The sequence below is a fragment of the Garra rufa genome, chromosome 5 (genome assembly GCF_049309525.1).
Source record: "Garra rufa chromosome 5, GarRuf1.0, whole genome shotgun sequence".
Taxonomy (NCBI): domain Eukaryota; kingdom Metazoa; phylum Chordata; class Actinopteri; order Cypriniformes; family Cyprinidae; genus Garra; species Garra rufa.
In genome coordinates, this window is record NC_133365.1 from 57,206,044 (window position 1) to 57,212,932 (window position 6,889).

General features: G+C 35.6%; 1 long non-coding RNA gene across 1 annotated transcript; it reads right to left on the reverse strand.

Moving 5' to 3' along the window:
- Positions 1-293: 293 nt before the first annotated feature.
- LOC141334366 (uncharacterized) lies at positions 294-2,925 on the reverse strand. The gene is made up of 4 exons (XR_012355549.1): positions 2,850-2,925; positions 1,589-1,654; positions 1,326-1,402; positions 294-1,035 (listed from the first exon to the last, which is right to left on the reverse strand). It is a non-coding gene; the product is annotated as an uncharacterized lncRNA (long non-coding RNA).
- Between the last annotated feature and the right edge of the window lie 3,964 nt (positions 2,926-6,889).

Genomic DNA, 6,889 nt, shown 5'->3' on the forward strand with positions numbered 1-6,889 from the left:
TATAAAACCTTAAATATTCTATATGTCACCCTTTATTAATAAACCACAAAATCATTCAAACCTTGAAAATATCTAAACTTTCCTTGGCCAATAACAATAAAACACTCTATAAAAAATAGGTAATTACATGAAGATTTTTTTTTTTACAGTAACATTATTTTATTTAATGAAAACATCATCTCTAAAAAGACATTTCAGTTTAATAACCTTGAAAAATGAATGATTTAGTTAAATTCAGCTATAAGGAATTTGTTAGCACACAAGTTTCATTAGTCAGTTTGTGTCAGCTTGATTTAACAAATTTCAATATCAGTGAAAATGTTGCAAAATTACTACATTACACAGTATTAAAGTCCATTCAGCAATAAAGCAGCTTGGAGAAAACAGTGATATCATAATTCAACTCAGATCAGTTCAAGTCTTGAAATTATGCAACAGTGACAGTACAGTCAAATCAATTTTATTACTGAATATTCAGTGTCTTTTAAACCCCAGCTGAGCATGTCAGAGCCAGTGGAACCTAAACTCCAGCAGGTGTCTGAAACAAATAAAAAATACCATGGGAGAAACCAGGAGCAGTCAGCCCTCCTCTGGTTAAATGAACAAAGATGGTGTGATTATGATTTTAGGCTGGATCACTAGCCCGATTGTGGACTGAATTCATTCAGAATATTGCATCCAGCTCCTACTGCTTGAAGATCAGGATACATCACGCTGTCGTTTTGTCAGAGAAGTTGTAGTCTGTCCAGCAAGGCTACCTTTTAGCCAGTAGTAGACGACTGAATTAACAGTGACTGTAAGTATGATAAAACTACATTTCCTGGCCTGGCATGTTCATTGCTGTCATAAGGGTCCATGCAGAGGACTTGTCTGTTTCCTGTGGTCTTTGCTGAGGACCTGTGCCGATGGCTGTCATATCGTGATGTTCACTTGTTGTAGTCTCCGCTCACATTCAGGGCTGTGTTGTGGTCATCTCAGGATGCAGGTTCACCATCTGGTTTGGATACAGACTGGATCCGGCTGACTACGATAACCCTAGGACAAGAATGAGACAAAAACTTTGAAATAAGTAACAAGTATCTATGTTAACTTTCTCACAGCACCTGTAATCATACAAGAACATTTTCATACAAATTTCATGACATCTCATAGCAAAGATTACTGTTATATGCAGGATGTAAAAGTATATTTGTAAACATTTAACCTTAAATATATTGATATGAATCTTTTGACACTGCACATTTTTTACACATTAAAAGCAGAATCATTTCAGTATTTGACAAACTGGTTGGCTAAATCAAGTTTAAAACTCTATTTAATCTTACTTTTAAAGATGACGTAGAATATCGAAGAATGAAGTAGAATCAAAAACCAGACTGGAGCACTTGAATGAGCTGTAAAGCTGCAAAAGAACACACACACAGTATCTTAGTATGCTTCAATTCCATATAAATGATCTAAAACCACATTACAAGGTGGGAAATATTTGTAAAAATATTTGGACACAAAAAAATGGACAAACTAGTATACCACAACCAAAGACTACTGTTAAATATAGGATGTAAAACTAGCTTTGTAAACATTTCACCTTAAATATAGAGAATAGGAATCTATGTCAAGCCACGCTGCATTCCGTCATGTTTTAGGACACGATCTGGAGCACACAGTGAAAACAAAAGCTAATCACCACAGAAAAACATCTTACATACACTTAGAATAAAACAGATATGTAAATCTCTTTCAATTAAAAGAAATCGCTCTGTTGTGTGTCTTGAGAGGCCGCAAATATTCATTACATAGTATTCAGTCTCCTTCACTAAAGTGGTACTGATATAACTGCAAAAACACAAAATGAAAATTAACCAGTTTTTTATTATAGTAAACATGTAGCAACCGTGTTTTTGGCATATTTATTACCATTAGTATAACCACAATTTTATTAGAAATACCATGGTTACCTAACTACCAAATACCTAAGTATGGTTAGAGTATCAAAACCATTTTGTAAGGGGAGAACACACCATAGCAAGATCTCAAATGGTGGATCATTTATCATTGTCATATGGCCCAGTAAAACTGCTCAGTGTTAAAGAATTAAGTCATTATAGAGGTAACAGAATAACTTACTATAAATCTGCTTTTAAACGATGTATATCGTGGATGCTACACAAATAAATAACTAGACTTGAATGAATTAAGATGAATATTGCTTACTATCAGAGATGCCGAACAAGGATGCAAGAGATCAAATAAATGAATGAGCTCAATACGTACAAACTAGTGGCCAGGTATCACGAGCTGCCGCAGGTAACATTTTCATATATATAATAAATCTACAGATATCTGTTATAACTAAGACCACATTTTATTTTAGTTGTTTACCATACCAAGTTTCATAGTGAATGTTGACATTTTATATTATTTTATGTTTATATGACTCAACAGATGAAATGATTGAAATGATTAACGCTTACTGTATCATCAATAACCATAGCTCTTATCAATGTCTGCATGAAATACATCTGCTTTTTCAGCTTTCTATCATGGCAAAAGCACTTTTTTTACACCAGGCATGAGAAGGGCTATGGCAAATGATGATACAGTAAGCCTTAACCGCTCCAACGTGATCTTAATTAGAATATTATTAACATAAAATAATATGGTAACACTTTAACATTTACAATCACTACTATACATTCTCTGCTTTTGCTCTTGTGTCCTAAATTGACAGAACGCATTGCCATCAAGACATTGCACATTTATTCCATGTTAAAGCTGTAGTGTAGATCACTGTCAGTATTTGACAAACTAGTTGGCTGAATCCAGTTTAAAACTCTATTTAATCTTACTTTTATAGATGAAGTAGAATGTCGAAGGATGAAGTAGAATCAAAAACCAGACTGGAGCACTTGAATGAGCTGTAAACCTGCAACAGAACACACACACACACACACACACACACACACACACACACAGTATCTTAGTATTTTTAATTTAATATACATTATCTGAAACAACATTACAAGAGGTGGGGAATATATTTGTCTAAATATACAAAAAAAAAAAAAAAAGAATACAGCTAAAAATTCCAGAACCAAACTTTAATGAAAAAACATAGCATAATATATCTATATATACGTTATATACTGTATAAGGAATGGATTAAAATCTGGATAGCCAAATAAATTACCCTGTCTCCCAAAAAAAGGAGATCCCGTCCAAATAGGCCTGTTATTACTCAAGATAATGTTAACGCGAGTTGAAAAGCTCACTCGACGTTCCACAAAGCAATTAAGTACTTTATTAACGTTAATGTAACTTGCAACTGTACAAATAAAGCATATTTTAAAAAGTATTCTTACCGTGTTCAGTCCTCTTTAACCTGGCAGGCCGCAGCTTCACTCTGAGGAGGATTTCTGAGATAGAAAAAAAATCAAGCACGTTCGGATTGAGAATCCGCCCAGCATCCGTATTGAGTCCACTCATAACTTTATATTCCATATGAACTGTTGAACTGAAGCATTATAGGAGGAGAGGTGGGGAATGTATTTGTCGAAATACAAGCAAAAATAAACTTGAACTAATATTCTAGTACCAAATTTAAGTGACAAAAAGTGTATTCTCGCCTGCAGTTATATCTGAAGGGGTGAAAAATGACCTAACCTTACACATATGATCAGTACTGCATTAAAACCCGGATAGCCAACAAATCTAACATTTTCTCGTCTCACAGAAAGAAGGAGATCTCGTTTAAATAGACGTTAAATTGCTCAAATCTACCATAATGCTAACGCGCTGAAGAGCTAACGTTAACTCGACGTTCCACAACGCCGTTTCAGAATTAAAAATGCAAACAAAGCAATTAACTAATTTATTAACCTTAAAATTACTGGCAACTGTACAAATAAAGCATATTTTAAAAGTATTCTTACCGTGTTCAGTCCTCTTTAACCTGGCAGGCCGCAGCTTCACTCTGAGGAGGATTTCTGAGATAGAAAAAAAAAAAACAAGCGCGTTCGGATTGAGAATCCGCCCAGCATCCGTATTGAGTCCGCTCATATTTTATATTTCATATGAACTGTTGAACTGAAACATTAGGAGAAGAGGTTGGGGATATATTTGTACAAGCAAAATACTTGAAATAATATTCTAGAACCAAATTTAAGTGACAAAAAGTGTATTCTCGCCTGCAGTTATATCTGAAGACAGGTGGAAAAAAAACACCTAACTTTATATCAGTACTGCATTAAAATCCGGATAGCCAACTAAAGAAAGGAGATTCCGTCCAAATAGGCCTGTTATTACTCAAATCTACTATAAAACGCGCTTAGTTAACGTTAACTCCACATTCCTGCAGTTTCGGAATTAAAAATGCAAACAAAGCAATTAACTACTTTATTAACATTAATGTTACTGGCAACTGTACAAATAAAGCATATTTAAAAAGTATTCGTACCTTGTTCAGCCGTCTGGCCGGCCGTAGCATCTCTGAGGAGGATTTCTGAGACAGCACCAGTTTAAAAAAAAAAAGCGCGTCCGTCCTGAGTATCCGCTCAGTATCCGTAATGAGTCCGCTAACTGACCGTCCGCGGTCAGGAGGAGGGGCATATTCTGGGCGGATGGCCAAACAGACTGTGACAGTTAAGCGGAGCTGGCGACTTGAGGGCGGATCCGCCCCAGAGTCTGTTGCTATCAGGGATATGTCTTACTTACAAGAAACAATGCCTCTAACCACAGGTCAAGTACGAAAAATAATGCCCAGTTTAAGCCATTCCACTCCACTGAAGGGGTGGAGCGGAAAATGAAAATAAATACGGCCTTTTAAAATTTAAATGTTCCAGCGATTTCATTCCGTCAACCCCTTTGAACAAGAGCTAATTTCAGGTGTTTGCAAGCAGTTTCATTTAAAACGGAGAGAGCTGCCTTCAGCCAGTGTTTTCTGTTGTACTGACATGAGAGTCAAGGCTCCGAGCTCTCGGTCTGCGAACTACATCACTGAGCCTCTTTTAAAAGCATTTAAATAAAAACACTCCAGCGACTGTACACAATGTAAACAGAATATCATTTTAAAGAGCTATATTAAGCGCATATGAGCTGTTTATGTGGTTTACGGATGAGCTTCGGGGCTGGCGTTTCTTTGTCCGTGTTCACAAAACTACATATTTTAAAGGCATTAAAAAAAAAAAACACTCCAGCGATTGAACAATAATTGTAGATTAGTGTTTTTAAAACGTTAAAATGCTTGCTTATTTGTGCAGCATTTTGTGGAAACGAATAAGGTAGTAAAGACTGTTTCATATGGTCTCATCGTTTGAACCACGTTAGTTCAACAAAGTACGGCTGTTGTTAACCTCACCAATAACTTATGCTATTTAACTGATTAGAGCTCTCAAAAAAATGCACCTGTATTGAACAAAGCACCTAATCACTCACGTAATATTTTCTTGCTCCCTGTCATTTCGCTGTATTATAATACTATATTATTATAAGTATTATAATACAATAAAAAAATAAATACGGCCTTTTAAAATTTAAATGTTCCAGCGATTTCATTCCGTCAACCCCTTTGAACAAGAGCTAATTTCAGGAGTTTGCAAGCAGTTTCATTTAAAACGGAGAGAGCTGCCTTCAGCCAGTGTTTTCTGTTTTACTGACATGAGAGTCGTTCTGCGAACTACATCACTGAGCCTCTTTTAAAAGCATTTAAATAAAAACACTCCAGCGACTGTACGCAATGTAAACATAATATCATTTTAAAGAGCTATATTAAGCGCATATGAGCTGCTTTATATGGTTTACGCATGAGCTTCAGGGCTGGCGTTTCTTCGTCCGTGTTCACAAAACTACACATTTTAAAGGCATTTAAAAAATAAAAAATAAAAACACTCCAGCGATTGAACAGTAATAGTAGATTAGTGTATTGAAAACGTTAAAATGCTTGCTTATTTGTGCTGCATTTTTGTGGAAACGAATTAGCTAGTAAAGACTGTTTCATGAATATGGTCTCATCGTTTGAACCACATAGTTCAACAAAGCACGGCCGTTTTTAATGACCAACTAATAACTTCAGCTATTTACCTGATTAGAGTTCTCAAAAAAAAGCAACTGTATTGAACATAGCAACTAATCACTCATTTAATATTTTTTATTCCCTGTCATTTCGCTGTATTTTATGTTTGATTTAGCACAGTTTTCCTCTTATACTCCGAAAGTTCCCTTAGGCATTTGTGCGCATGCGCACTACTCATAAATGTTGCTTTATAGAGGACGCACAAAAATACTGAATAAAATCATTTATATTTAGGTTAAACGTAGGTTATAGCTTTTACTTCATGTTAGCTTGCAAATTATGCCCAAGAACATAATTTATTAAGCCATATGTCTTGCTAACAAGAAACAATGCTTCTAACCACAGGTCACGTACGAAAAATAATGCCCAGTTTAGGCCATTCCACTCCACTGAAGGGGTGGAGCGGAAAATGAAAATAAATACGGCCTTTTAAAATTTAAATGTTCCAGCGATTTCATTCCGTCAACCCCTTTGAACAAGAGCTAATTTCAGGAGTTTGCAAGCAGTTTCATTTAAAACGGAGAGAGCTGCCTTCAGCCAGTGTTTTCTGTTTTACTGACATGAGAGTCAAGGCTCCGAGCTCTCGGTCTGCGAACTACATCACTGAGCCTCTTTAAAAGCATTTAAATAAAAACACTCCAGCGACTGTACACAATGTAAACAGAATATCATTTTAAAGAGCTATATTAAGCGCATATGAGCTGTTTATGTGGTTTACGGATGAGCTTCGGGGCTGGCATTTCTTCGTCCGTGTTCACAAAACTACATATTTTAAAGGCATTAAAAAAAAATAAAAAAAAAAAAAAAACACTCCAGCGA